The following is a 16,124-nucleotide window of genomic DNA, read 5'->3' on the forward strand; positions in this document are numbered from 1 at the left end:
AAGGAAGAATGAAGAAAACTAAAGACACAAAGGGAAGGTTAGTCCAAAGGACTAAAGGACCACAACTGCCAGAGCCTCCATCAGACTGAGTCCAGTACAACTAGATTGTGCCTGGCTACCACCACTGTCTGCTCTGATAGGGATCACAATAGAGGGTCCCAGACAGAGCTGGAGAAAAATGTAGAACAAAATTCTAACTCACAAAAAAAGACCAGACTTACTGGCCTGACAGAGATTGGTGAACCCCGAGAGTACGGACTCCTGGCACACTTTGAGTTCAGTAATGAAGTCACTCCTGAGGTTCACCCTTTAGCCAAAGATTAGACAGGCCCATAAAACAAAATGAGACTAAAGGGCCACTCCAGCCCAGGGGCAAGGACTAAAAGGCAGGAGGGGATAGAAAAGCTGGTAATACGGAAACCAAGGTCTAGAAGGGAGAGTGTTGACGTGTCATGGGGTAACCAATGTCACAAAACAATACATGTACTAACTGTTTAATGAGAAATTAGTTTGTGCTGTAAACATTCATCTAAAGTACAATTTAAAAAAAAAAAGGTTGATTCAAGATACACTCTAATCCTGCCTCATTTACATAATAAACACAATCCATTCACAAATGGGATTATAACCACAGGTAGAGGTAAGGATTTATGGCACATACTCTTTTATTTTTTTTAATTTATTTATTGTGCTTTAGGTGAAAGTTTACAAATTTAGTCAGTCTCTCATACAAAAAGCATACACACCCCACCATGCACTCCCAGGTGCTCCCCACTTAATAGGACAGCTTATTCCTCCTATCCACCCTGTATGCCCTGTGTCCATTCAACCAGCTCCTGTACCCCTCTTCTTTCTCCTCTTGCCACCAGGCAGGGATTGCCCACATAGTCTCATGTGTCGACTTGAGCCATGAAGTTCACTCCTCACCAGCATCATCTCCTATCTTATAGTATGACACATATTCTCGAGGGACAGAATTCAATACATAAATATTTTCAAGGACTTTGGAGCAAAGAACATGCAATTATTTTTTAAAACATTCATATAGAAATTCAAAAAATATATAACTGAAATTGAGAACTTTGAAGACGGCTGTAAAATCATATTAGACACAATTGAAGTGAAATTTGCGAATTGCCAAATCAGTCAGAAGAAAATACAGCAACTCTAGGACTAATAGCCAAAGGATAAAAAATATTGAAAGAGCTCAAGGATATATTGGTGTAGGTCAAAATCCATAGATTCAAATAAAGACAGAAAAAGAGAGAGAATGGTATAGAAGCAGTATTTGAATGGAAATGGCTGAGAATTTCCTAACACTTATGAAAGTCATAAATTCAAGAAGTACTTAACTCTCTGTAGTGTGATGGATAGTTTTTGTGTAGCCTTTCTGGTCATGATCTTATAATTCCCACTCAAGTGATTGAGTGGGACTGTGCAAATAAGGACTATGGAACCCCAACAAAGAGACTAATCACTTATTGCAATCCAGCTGCCTTAAAAGAAAAAAAGCCAGTTCCAGAGCAGAGAGGGGACCTCCCCACCACCATGGGAGAAGGGCCAAGAGCGGAGCGTGACATTTGGACCTGGGATTACTGCATCAAAAAGCTCCTGGAACCAGGACACTCAGAGAGAGAGAGAGACAGCGAGATATAACACTGAAGATGGTGAGAAGTGGTGGCAAAGAAACGGTTGCAGAGGAGACTGGCAGGAGATGGCATGGTGGACTTCCAGGGCCAAGGGGCTAGAAAGCTGAGTGCCTTTGGACAGGAGTCTTGCCGGTGGAGTAGGGTGCCTCGGGGCACTTACTAGAAGAGCTAAAAGAGCTTTATAATATTTGCCCTTGCAGAGCAGAGGCTGAGGGCCAGATAGAGGCATGCCTGTGGGCACAGCTGAAAAGAGGCTGTCCTGGTGGAAAAATTGTATCAAGAGTGTTCCTGAGCCTGAATTGTAACCTCTTTCTTTCCTAGTCAACCCCATAATCATGAGTATTGTCTTCAAGTTCTGTGTGGTCATTGCACTGAATTATCAAACCCAGCAGAGAGGTAGAGAGTGCCATGGGAGGAATGTTTGGTGTCAGAATTAGTAAAGACGGTGGAGAGAGGAGCCATGTCTGACCTCTGCCTCATGGGAATCAGCCTTGGGTTGTTGATCCTGATTCTCCTTCCCCTTTGTGAAGTTAGAGGAGGTCAGATACCACCCCCATGCCATTTTTACACCCCCAGAGGAATAAATACAAAGAAATATACATATTGGCGCATCATAATAATAAAAGGTAAAAGCAATATGTTAAAAGCAGCTGGAGAAAAATACATATTACATTCAAAAATAGACTTAAAACTAACTTCACAGCCAAAACAATAGAGGCTTTAAGAAAACTGAGTATCTTCAAAGTGCTAAAATAACGAATACTGCTAACCTAAAATTCTTTATCAATGAAAATATTCAAAAGATGAGGCCAAACGAAAAAACATTTTCACACAATAAAATGTAGATTAATTGATGATCAGAAGACATATTGCAAAGAAAACACTCAAGAATTTCTTCAGGCAAAAGAGATTTATCTCACGAGACCTACAATACATAAGAATTTAGTATATGCAAAGATAATTGCACAAAAAGTTAGAATAAGAATAAAGTTAACTAAAGTGTTCGAAGGTCATTGAATATTTCAATAGATAGCAAAAGTGCTAATATACAATAATCTTTGATAAATAAAAATGCATGTGATAACCTCTAGGTAATAACTACCAAAACATTAGTAAAAATGTTAGTAATTTGTATTACTGACAAATTATTTAAAAAGAAACAATAAAAGTAAGAAATCTAAATAAAGGTAAGGAAAAAGGAGAAAATAATAAAGAACGTGTGGGAGAAATAGAAAGCAAAGGATAAATCACAAGAATTTAACACGAATATATCAGTAAGTCAATCAAATGCAAATGGATTAAATAAATCAATGAAAAAACAGATTGTCCAACCACCTGGAAAACACATACAATTTAACTACTTCCTATTGTGTGCCATCAAGTTGATTCTGACTAATAGCAACCATACAGGACAGAATAGAACTGCTCTGTAGGATTTCCTAGGCTGAAATCTTCACAGGGGCAGATCGCCAGGTCTTTTGTCCTGTAGAGCAGCTGGAGGATTCAAACTGCCAACCTTTCAGTCAGCACTCAAGTGCTTAACCATTGTGCCACCAGGGCTCCTACTTATAAGATACATCCATTAAATATGAGGATAGATATAAGCATAAAGAATTTTGATGTAGGAAGCAGTGAGTTTCTGTTTATGGTGATGGAAAATTGGGCAACGATTATGGGAGATGGTTGCAAAACATGATTAATGTAACTGATATCACTAAATCATACACATGGAAATTGTCGAATTGATTAGTGTTGTGTGTCTATATATTCAACAATAAAAAACAATAAAAATGAATGTTTGAAAGTAAAAAATAGAAAAATATTTGTAATCCAAATACTAACCAAGAAAAACCACTAGTATCAGACAAAGTGTACTTTAAGGTAAGAAACATTGTTAGAGATAAAGAGGGTCATTTTATAATGATTAAAGAGTCAATATGCCTAAAGATCATTTAAAATTTTTATTCAACTTAGCCTTAAAAAATATAAAACAAAAATTGATAGAACAAAAAGACAAATCTATACTCACAGAAAGAGAATTAACATCCTTCTCTCGATAGTTGATAGAACAGGCAGACCAAAACAATAAATAAGGGTAGAGAATACTTGAAACAATATGATTAACCAGATTTTACTACTTGACATATATGCAACACTGCATCCAACAACAAGAGAACATACCCTCTTTTCAAATGCACACGGCATATTCTCCAACTGTGACTACATACCAAAAACCAAACTAAACCCATTGCCATCGAGCCGATTCCGACTCATAGCGACCCTATAGGACAGAGTAGAACTGCCCCATAGAGTTTCCAAGGAGCGCCTGGCGGATTTGAACTGCCGACCTCTTGGTTAGCAGCCGTAGCACTTAACCACTACGCCACCAGGGTTAAGGTCATAATTCTTAATAGATTTAAAAAGACTGGAATTTTAAGAATATGTTTTCTAACTACAAATCAATAACAAAAGATCAAGTAGAAAATCTCTACTCATCAGAAATTAGAGAATACACACCTTGGACAGCAAGGGAATGCAATTACAGTCAGATATCTCATCATACCTCTAGAAAGAAAATTTTTAAAAACTGACAACACAGAAAATACTGGTGAGGATATGAAGCAATTAGGCCTCTCATATGTTGCTTACCGGAGACCTGTTTGACCAAGCAACTCCTTTCCTAAACATAAACTGCCTCAAAGAACACAAAAACCCTGCGCATGGAATGTTCATAACATCTTTATTCTTAGTAGCTCAGAGCGCAAACAATCCAGATGCACACCCCAGTAGTATAAATATCACTAACACAAGATTGAATGAAACATGAAAGACAAAAAATCGAATCTGGGTCACAAAAAGTTTTATTGTGGGTTAACACCTACATAAGGAAAAGAGGGAAAGCAGGACTGAGCAGGCGGTGTCATCAGACTCTTATGCAAATCTAACAAAGTTTTCACCAGCCCCATGAGAAGCCTAGAGCAGAGACTGACAATTAAATGTCATCCACCTTAATTAGCGAGTCCCTGGGTGGCACAGTTAAGTGTTCAACCACTAGCAGAAAAGTTGGTGATTCTAACCCAACCAAAGGTATCTTGGAAGACAAGCCCCCATCTAGGGAGCCCTGGTGGGGCAGTGGTTAAGAACTCAGCTGCTAACCAAAAGGTCAGCAGTTCGAATCCACCAAACATTCCTTGGAAACCCTATGAGGCGGTTCTACTCCGTCCTGTAGGGTCACTATGAGTCGGAATCAACTCAATGGCAACTAATAATGGGAACTCCATCTAGATACATGTTATTAAAGTGTCACATTAGACATCTAATTACCTAAGTTAAATCTAATATCTAATAAATTAATTTGTAATTTAATGGACTTCGAAATATAGTAATAACTCATAAATATAATCTCTGAATTCTTACAATGTATTAGTCTTTCCTTGAGAAAATCTCATTTTCCTTCCCCAAATTTATGTTTTTAAAGTTAATATAAGTGACACCTTACTAATTAAATGTTACTAGGCAGTAAATGAGGAGCCCTGGTGACAAAGTGGTTAAGCACCCTACTGCTAACTGAAAGGTTGGTGGTTGGAACCCACCAGCTGCTCCACGAGAGAAAGATGTGGCAGTCAGCTTCTGTGAGATTTACAGCCTTAGAAACCCGACAGGGAAGTTCTACTCTGTCCTGCAGGGCCGCTATGAGTCAGAAGTGACCTGACAGCATGGGTTTTAGGTAGTAAATATTTGCCAAATTAAATTAAATTCATCTAAAATAGACCAACAACAACAATTTCATTTATATATATAATTTCTCCTTTTATCTAGGAGATACACCATGCAAAAATTAATGCAGTTCTTGTTCCCAAAACTCATACAACGTATAAGAACATATATATATATATATATTTTTTTAAAAGCCACCATATATTAGGCAGTATTCTAGAAGTCACTGGGTGGTGCAGCCTGTTAAAGTACTTGGTTGCTAACTGAAAGACTGGAGGTTAAAGTCTACCCAGAGGCACCTCGTAAGAAAGGTGTGGCAACTTACTTCTGAAAATTAGTTATTGAAAACCCTATGGAGCACTGCTCTACTATGACACACTTTGGTTCACCGTGAATTGGACTCTACACTATGGCAACTGGTTTGGTTTATCAAGTTCCTAGGGATAAAAAAATGAATAACACACATCTTTTATCTTCAAAGAATTAAAACTCTAGCATGGGGAATTAAACTCAAATAATTAACAACAATACAATATAAGTGATATACTATATATTAGTAGTAAAAGAAAAAGAATGTGGAATCACAGAGAATAAATATATTACATTCTGGGGTGGAGCCAACATGGCACCATAGACAGATGCCCCTGCAGCAAAGACCCAGAAAACTAAGTAAAACAGATACAAACATCAATCCCTGAGCATCAAATGAAGGGATGAAGAACTAGAACAAATACCAAATGGAAGAGGAAACTTACAGAAAACAGAGAACGAGGAGAGATACGTAGTGGCAATCCCCTGCCAACTAATAACACAGCACAGTGTTGCCATATTGGAACAGAGCCAGCAATGACCCTGGACAGGGAATATGGGAAGGCAACTTCACCAAGCTTCCCACAGGAGACAGAATACATGGTAGCCAGAGAAACACACTTTCCCACCCCTCATCCTTCTGACCCATATGCCACCTTTAACCCTTCTCAACAGGCCTTGCCACACCCCTTGGCTGGAAAGCCACTGGCCCACTGCCACCTCAAGTCTGTCCCACCCCCAAAGGCCAACTCTCACTGCAACATTTTTTAAAAATTTTTTATGTGTTTTTTTCCCCTTTCTTCCTTTTCTTTATCCTTCCTGTCTAGCCCTGTATGCCACCTACACCCCTTCACACTGGGCCACACTATACTACCTTGGCTAGAGAGCCACTGGCTGCCACCACCCAGGGTCTGCCACACCCCCACACTTCGGTTCCATCTGTGCCACCAATTTTTTTCCTTTTTTTTCTTTCTCTTCTTTCCTTTCTCCCATCTAGCCTTATACATCACCTCCTTTCACTTCCAACCGGTTCTCAGGTCCACACAGCCCCAGTCACCAGCACCCACTGTGCCACCAATTTTTTTTTTTTTTTAATTTATTTATGTTTTCTTTTCCCTTTGTTCCTTTTCTTTCGCCCCCCCTCCCCCAGCCCTTTATGACACCCTGCTGCTGAACCCCATTGCACTGCTTTGGCTAGAGAGCCACTGGCAAAGCGCTGCTCCAGGTCCACCCTGCCCCTACCCACAACTCCTGCCATGCAGACATATTATTTTCCTTCTCTTTCTTTTCTTTCCCCCTCCTCTAAGATCTGTAAGCCACCCTACCTCCCTTCCCACCTGCCTCTCTGTCTGCCCCACCCTCACTTGCCAGCTCCCCACAGTACAGCCAGTTTATTTATTTAAGTTTTATTTACCTGTTTTTTTCTCTTTTTTTTTTTTTTTTCATTTCATTCTCCCTCACACCTAGCCCTGTATGCCACCTCTCCCATTTCTGCTGTGCTGCCGTGGTTAGAGTCACCAGCACACTAACCTGCCTGTGCCCCGGGTCTGCCCGCCCCCACCCATGGCCCCCACAACAACATAATTTTTCTTCTTTTTTCTCTATTTCTTTCTCTTTTCATTTTCTTTTTTCCCTTGCTCTTTATTCTCTTTTCTTTCTCTCCCCTCCCCTATCTAGCCCTGAACACCACCCTCTTCCCCCGGCCGCTATCATGGTGCCATAGCTAGAGCAACCCTGGCACAAAGGATTAGTCCTAGCCTTAGTAAATTTATACATGCAAACATCCACCCACCAGTGAGAATGACCTTCAGATCGTTATCAATCAGAAGGAGCTGGTATCAAGCAAACACCAATGTAACTCACAACCTTGTGCACAACCACACCCCCACAAGATACAGTAGTAACAAAAATTTAGCTATTGACAAAAGTTAGACTAAGTTATACTAAGGAAGATTGGTCAATTTCGTGCCAGCCACCACGGTCATACGATTAACCCAAATTAATAAACACTGGTATAAAGTATGTTTAAGAACAAGATAAAATAAAGTTAAATCTTACCTAAGCTGTAAAAAGCCAAAGATAAAATAAAATGACTTTAACAACTCCGAATACATGATAGCTAAGACACAAACTGGGATTAGATACCTCACTATGCTTAGCCCTAAACCTTGATAACTGCTAACAAAGTTATTCACCAGAGAACTGCTAGCTAAAGCTTAAAACTCAAAGGAGTTAGTGGTGCTTTATATCCACCTAGAGGAGGCTGTCCTGTAATCGATAAAACCTGATAAACCTTACCACTTGCTAATTTAGTCTATATACTGCCTTCTTCAGCAAACCCTTAAAAGGCACTAACGTAAACTCGACAATTACCATAAAAAAGTTAGGTCAAGGTGTAGCCTATGTGGTGGCCCAAGATGAGCTACTCTTTCTACTTCAGAGTCTAGTAACGAACGTCATCACGAAAAAATGACTGAAGGAGGATTTAGCAGTAAATTAAATATAGCGAGCTTAATTGAATCAGGTCAGGAAGCATGCACACACTGCCCGTCACTCTCCTCAAATATTTTTAACTACTTAATCATATTTAAACTTAAGTATGAGAGGAGACAAGTTGTAACAAGGTAAGCATACTGGAAAGCTTGCTTGGATAACTCAAAGTGTAGCTTAATACAAAGTGTCTGGCCTACGCCCGGATGATTTCATCTTATACTGACCACTCTGAACCAAACCTAGCCCAACTAACCCTACACTCAACTTCCATAATACCCTAAATCAAAACTTTCATTCACCGAACAAAAGTATAGGAGATAGAAATTTTACTTCGGCACCATACAGGCAGTACCACAAGGGAATGATGAAAGACAAATTTATAGTACAAAACAGCAACGATTAACACTTGCACCTTTTTCATAATGAATTAACTAAGATAATCTGACTGAAAACTGTAGCCAGAAACCCCAAAACCAGACAAGCTACCTATGAGCAGTCTCTGGGACTAACTCATCTACATGGCAAAATAGTGAGAAGACTTATAGAGGTGAAAAGCTACTGAGCCTGGTGATAGCTGGTTGTCCAGGACAGAATTTTAGTTCTACCTAAAATTTACTAAAAGAAATAAAGTAATTCTAACATAGATTTTAGAGCTATTCAAAAGAGGTACAGCTCTTTTGATTCAGGATACAACCTTGACTAGAGAGTAACAATAATTTCATAGTTGGCCTAAAAGCAGCCATCAATTAAGAAAGTGTTAAAGCTCAACAATCACTCACCTTAAAAATACCAAAAATAATTAACCACCTCCTAGATATAATACTGGACTAATCTATATAAATAGGAGAAATAATGTTAATAGAAGTAACAAGAACTATTTCTCCCTGCACAAGCTTATATCAGATCGTATGCCCACTGATAGTTCACAATCCAATAATTAAACCCATAAATAAATTCTTTATTGCATTTGTTGTTAGCCCAACACAGGTGTGCTTAAGGGAAAGATTAAAAGAAGTGAAAGGAACTTGGCAAACACCAAACCCCACCTGTTTACCAAAAACATCACCTCTAGCATTATTAGTATTTGAGGCACTGCCTGCCCAATGACAAATGTTAAACAGCCGCGATACTCTGACAGCGCAAAGGTAGGATAATCATTTGTTCCTTAAATGGGGACTTGTATGAACCGCCACACGAGGGTCTAACTGTCTCTTACTTTTAATCAGTGAAATTGACCCCTGAAGAGGAGAGAATATACCTATCGGATGAGAAGACCCTATGGAGCTTAATAAATTCAACTATAATACCACTACCCTACAAGGCTTAACTCAATATTGCAATGAATTAACCCTTTTGGTTGGGGTGACCTCAGAGAATATAATAACCTCTGAATGATATAATCTAGACTTGGCCAGTCAAAACCTATAAACCACTTATTGGCCCAATACTTGATCAACGGAACAAGTTACCCTAGGAATAACAGCACATCCTATTTTAATTTTTTTTTTTTAATCAGTAATAGGGTTTACGACCTCGATGTTGGATCAGGACATCCCAATGGTGCAGCCGTTATTAAAGATTCATCTGTTGAACAATTAAAGTCCTATGCGATCTGAGTTCCGACCGGAGTAATCCAGGTTGGTTTCTATCTACAGACTATTTCTCCCAGTACAAAAGGATAAAAGAAATGGGGCCAACTCTAGTAAAGCACCCTCAACTAAATTCATGAATTAATCTTAATTTAGACAAGTAAACCTACCCTACCCAAGACCAGGGTTTGTTAAGGTGGCAGAGCCCGGTAATTGTGTAAAATTAAACTTTTATAAACAAAGGTTCAATTCCTCTTCTTAACAGTGTTCCTAGTTAATCTCTTCTCATTAATCATCCCCATTTTACTAGCAGTAGCCTTTCTCACCCTGATTGAATGAAAAGTTCTAGAGTATGCAACTTCGTAAAGGCCCTAATATTGTTGACCATACGGTCTTCTCCAATCTATCACAGACTCAGTTAAATTATTTATCAAGGAACCTCTACACCCCCTAACCTACACAAAACTCATATTTATTATTGCCCCCATTCTAGCCCTAACACTAGCTCTAACCATGTGAGTCCCCCTTCCAATGCCTCACTCCTTAATTAATTTAAATTTAGGTATACTATTAATTCATGCAATATCAAGCCTGCCTGTCTACTCTATCCTATGATTAGGTTGAGTCAAAACCCAAAAAACCAAACCGAAACCAAATATGCCCTAATTGCAGCCCTATGAACAGTAGCCCAAACTATTTCCTATGAAGTCTCTCTAGCGATCCTTGTCCTGTCAGTAAGACTAGTAAATGGATCCTTCACATCAGCCACTTTCACCATCACCCAAGAACACCTATGACTAATTTTCCCCTTATGGTCACTAGCAATAATATGATTCATCTCAACTCTAGCAGAAACCAGTTGAGCACCATTCGATCTAACTGAGGGAGAATCAGAACTTGTCTCTGGCTTCGATGTAGAATACGCCACCGGCCCCTTTGCTCTTTTCTTCATAGCTGAGTATGCCAATACCATTGTAATAAATGCTCTTACAGCTATTCTGTTTCTAGGCACCTTTCATGACCTCCAAATACCAGAAATCTACACTGCTAACTTTATCACCAAAACCACTATTCTAACTATCTGCTTTCTGTGAGTACCAGCATTGTGTCCACAATTCTGCTATGACCAACTTATACATCTCCTATGAAAAAACTTTCTACCTCTAACACTAGCCTTATATATGTAACACATTTGGATCCCAATCATACTAGCATGCATCCCAACACAAACATAGAAATATGTCTGACGAAAGAGTTACTTTGATAGAGTAAACCATAGGGGTTTAAGTCCTCTTACTTCTAGAATTATAGGACTTGAACCTAAACCTAAGAATTCAAAAATCTTTGCGCTATCCATTACACTATATCCTACCAGTAAGGTCAGCTAAATAAGCTATCAGGTCCATACCCCAAAAATGTTGGTTCATACCCTTCCTGTACTAATAAACCTCCTAGTTCTTAGCATAATCCTGACAACTCTTTTTACAGGGACATTAATTACAATACTCAGCTCTCACTGACTAACAGCCTGAATAGGCCTAGAAATAAGTATACTCACCATTATTCATCCTAACTGTAACAGTCAATCCACGATTCCAGAAGCTGCCACAAAATACTTCCTAATTCAAGCTACAGCATCCGTGATACTCATAATAGCTATTATAATCAACTTCTTGTATTCAGGGCAGTGATCAATTATGAAATTATTTAACCCCATAGCCTATGCAAGTATAGCCCTAGTAGCACAAATAATAAAACTAGGCCTAGCCCCCTTCCGCTTCTGAGTCCCAGAAGTAACACAAGGAATTAAACTAACCTCAGGGATAATTCTGCTAACTTGACAAAAATTAGCGCTACTACCAATATTATATCAAATTATTTCCTCTATCAACATCAACCTCATCCTTTCTTCAGGCTTATTATCAATCTTAACCTGGGGCTGAGGAGGTCTAAATCAAACTCAACTACGAAAAATTCTAGCCTACTCCTCCATCATCCACATAAAGCTTGAATAATTATTATTCTAGCCTACAACCCACCCCTTACCTTCTTAACCTAATTATTTATATTCTAATAACACTTTCTATTTTCATCATTCTAGGCAACCACTTCACAATCTCGACATCATCCTTCTCCCTTCTATGAAATAAAACTCCCACAGCAACCATCCTACTTACAGCTACTCTACTGTCACTAGGAGGTCTACCTCCACTCTCAGGATTTATGCCTAAAAGACTCATCATTCAAGAACTAACTAAAAATGATAGCAATAGTATATCACTATTTATAGCTATTTTAGCATTACTCAACTTATACTTCTATATATGACGCTGTCTTTCCATCTACAAACAATTTATCAATACCCACTACATAACAACTCTGCCTACTCTAATTATTCTCTCCAATCTCCTACTCCCCCTAACCCTGATCTTCTCAATCCTAGAGTAGGAGTTTAGGTTCCAACAGACCAAGAGCCTTCCAAGCTCTAAGCAAGTAATGCTTTACTTACCCCCTGAAATAAGGACTGCAAGATTTTACCCCACATCGACTGAATGTAAACCAGACGCTTTAATTAAACTAAGTACTCCTGGATTTGGTGGGCTTCGCCCCTGCAAAAATTTTAGTTAACAGCTAAAACCCCTAAATAACTGGCCTCAATCTACTTCTCCCACCTTGGAAAAAAAAAAAAAAAAGACGGGAGAAGCCCCAGCAGAATTGAAGCTGCTACTTCGAATTTGCAATTCCACATGGCCTTAAACTACAGAGCTTGGTAAAATGGGGATTATCCCCTGTGCTTAGATTTACAGCCTAATGCTTTACTCAGCCATTTTACCTATGTTCATCAATTGTTGACTATTTTCAACTAACCACAAAGACATCGGAACACTATACCTATTATTCGGCTCTTGAGCTGGAATAGCAGGAACTGCCCACAGTATTTTAATTCGAGCTGAACCAGGTCAACCAGGCACCCTCCTAGGAGACGACAAAATTTATAATGTTATCGTCACAGCCCATGCTTTCTTAATAATCTTCTTCATGGTTACACCAATTATAATTGGAGGCTTCAGAAACTGATTAGTTCCCCTTATACTTGGAGCACCTGACATAGCTTTCCCTTGAATAAATAATATAACCTTCTGACTTTTACCCCGTCTTTCCTGCTTCTCTTAGCCTCCTCTACAGTAGAAGCCGGTGCTGGTACCGGCTGAAGGGTCCATCCTCCTTTAGCAGGAAACCTAGCTCACGCAGGAGCTTCCGTAGACTTACTAATTTTTTCACTTCATCTTGTGGGTGTATCTTCCGTTTTAGGGGCAATTAACTTTATTACTACAATTATTAATATGAAACCCCCAGCCATGTCTCAGTATCAGACACCCCTATTCCTCTGATCCATCATAGTAACAGCTGTCCTCCTTCTCCTATCACATCCAGTCTTAAAAGCAGGTATTACTATACTATTAACCAACTGTAACCTTAATACTACCTTTTTCGATCCAGCGGGAAGCGTGGACCCAACCCTAAATCAACACCTATTTTGGTTTTCCTGACACCCAGAAATTTATATTCTTATTCTTCCAGGCTTCGACATGATTTCACATATCATTACATGCTATTCAGGGGAAAAAAGAACCATTCTGTCATATAGGAATGGTACGAGCCGTAATATCAATCGGTTTTTTAGGCTTCGTCACATGAGCCCATCATATATTCACTGTTGACACGGGTGTGGACGCTCGAGCCTACTTTATATCCTCTACCATAATTATTGCTATCCCTACTGGCATAAAAGTATTTAGCTTGACTAGCCACTCTCCACAGTGGCAACATCAAATGATCGCAGCCATAATATGAGCATGAGGATTTATTTTCCTCTTCACAGTGGGAGGTTGAACAGGTATGGTACTCGCCACTTCTTCACTGGATATCGTTTTACATACCTATTATGTTGTAGCCCATTTCTACTAGGTGCTATACACAGATGTGGTGTTCGCTATTATAGGAGGGTTCATTCATGGATTCCCTTTATTCTCAGGGTACACATTAAATTGTACATGAGCTAAAATCCACTTTTTAATTATATTTGTGGGTTTAAACCTAACGTTCTTCCCTCAGCATTTCCTTGGACTATCAGGTATGCTACGCCGATACTCTGATTATCCGGATGCATACACTGCATGAAACACTCCCTCCTCTACAGGATCATTTATTTCCCTGACAGCAGTAATCCTCACAATCTGAGAAGCATTCCCTGCTAAACGCGAAGTATCAACATAGAACTAACGATGACTAAAGCAGAATGATTCAACGGCTGTCCATCCCCATATCACACAGCCTACGTAAATGCAGGAAAGGAAGGAATCAAACCCCCAACAACTGGCTTCAAGCCAACCTCATAACTTTTATGTGACTTTCTCCACAAGTGAGGCATTAGTGAGGTAATTACATAACTTTGTTGAAGTTAACTTATAGGTTGAAATCCTCTATACCTCTACAGCTTATCCATTCCAACTAGGATTCCAAGATGCTACCTCCCCAATTATAGAAGAATTTCCTCACTGTCTTGATCATAGTTTAATAATCGTTTTCCTCGTTAGCTCACTAGTATTGTATATCATCTCATTAATACTTACCACTAAACTAAACTAACACATACAAGTACTATGGACGCCCAGGAAGTAGCAACAATTTGAACAATTCCTCCAGCCATTATCCTAATTCTAATCACCGTACCCTCCCTATGTATACTTTATATAATAGATGAAATCAATAACCCATCATTAACTGTAAAAACTATAGGTCACCAATGATACTGAAGCTATGAGTACACTGACTATGAGGATCTAACTTTTGATTTGTACATAATTCCCACTGATGACCTCAAACCCAGAGAACTAAGACTATCAGAAGTGGATAATTTGAGTAGTTCTACCTACAGAAATGCCAATTCGAATATTAATCTCATCAGAAGACGTCCTTCACTCACAAGCTGTCTCATCACTGGGCCTAAAAACAGATGTCATCCCAGGACGACTAAACCAAGCAACACTAACATCAACGCGACCAGGCCTGTTTTACAGTCAGTGCTCTGTAATCTGTGGGTCAAACCATAGCTTCGTACCATTTGCATTAGAATTAGTTCCACTAAAACATTTTGAAGACTGATCAGCATCATTACTATAAGTCACTGAGAAGCTATTATAGCACTAACCTTTTAAGTTAGAGTTTGCGTACCAAACCTACCTTCAATGAATGCTGAAACTAGGTACAGCACCATGACTCATCATCTTTGCTTCTATATTTATTACCCTATTTATCTTGCTATAGACCAAAGTATCTAAAATTATTTACCCCCTTAATCCTTCACCAAAGGTATTCCATGCTACCACACATTCAGCTCCCTGGAAGTAAAATGAACAAAAATCCGTTTGCCTCTTTCATCACTGCCACGACCCTAGGACTCCTTAACATAGCTCCAATTATGGTATTTCCAGCAATATTATTCCCAGCTCCAAATCAACTACTCACGAATCGCCTAGCTGCAGTCCAACAATGATTAAGCCAACTAATTCTTAAACAAATAATATCAATTCACAATACAAAGGGACGGTCATGACCTCTTATATTAATAACCTTAATTCTATTTATTGGGTCAACTAACCTACTGGGCCTACAACCTCATTCATTTACCCCTACCACTCAATTATCTGTAAACTTAGGTATAGTGATTCCCCTATGAGCAGAAGCAGTCATCACAGGTTTCCAGTATAAAACTAAAGCTTCACTAGCCCATTTTCTCCCACAAGGAACACCCATATTTCTTATTCCAATACTCGTTATTACCAAAACTCTTAGTCTCTTCACTCAACCAATAACCTTAGCTATTCGACTCACTGCTAATATTATATCAGGTCACCTACTTATTCATCTTATTGGAGCTGCCATATTAGCTCTAATATCAATTAGTCCAACAACAGCTACAATCACCTTTATTACTCTACTCTTGCTTACCATTTTAGAATTTGCAGTGGCACTTATTCAGGCATATGTTTTCACCCTCCTAGTCAGCCTCTATCTACGTGATAACACCTAATGACACACCAAACACACACTTACCGTATAGCGAACCCAAGCCCTTGACATCTCACCAGAGCTCTATCCACCCTAATTATAACCTCTGGCTTAATTATACGATTCCACTGTCATTCAGCCACCCTACTACCCCTAGACCCACTTACCAACACCCTAACTATAAACCCGTGATGACGAGATGTAGTACGAGAAGGAACCTTCCAAGGCCACTATACATCTGTTGCACAAAAAAGGCCTTCGATACAGTATAGTCCTATTTATTGTTTCTGAAGTA

General features: G+C 39.1%; 2 pseudogenes; both read left to right on the forward strand.

Annotated features, from left to right (window-relative positions):
* Positions 1-9,271: 9,271 nt before the first annotated feature.
* LOC135233041 (cytochrome c oxidase subunit 2-like) lies at positions 9,272-14,923 on the forward strand (annotated as a pseudogene).
* A 214-nt stretch (positions 14,924-15,137) lies between these two features.
* LOC135227288 (ATP synthase subunit a-like) lies at positions 15,138-15,851 on the forward strand (annotated as a pseudogene).
* The last annotated feature ends 273 nt before the right edge of the window (positions 15,852-16,124 follow it).

Source organism: Loxodonta africana, chromosome 13, assembly GCF_030014295.1.
Source record: "Loxodonta africana isolate mLoxAfr1 chromosome 13, mLoxAfr1.hap2, whole genome shotgun sequence".
Lineage (NCBI taxonomy): Eukaryota > Metazoa > Chordata > Mammalia > Proboscidea > Elephantidae > Loxodonta > Loxodonta africana.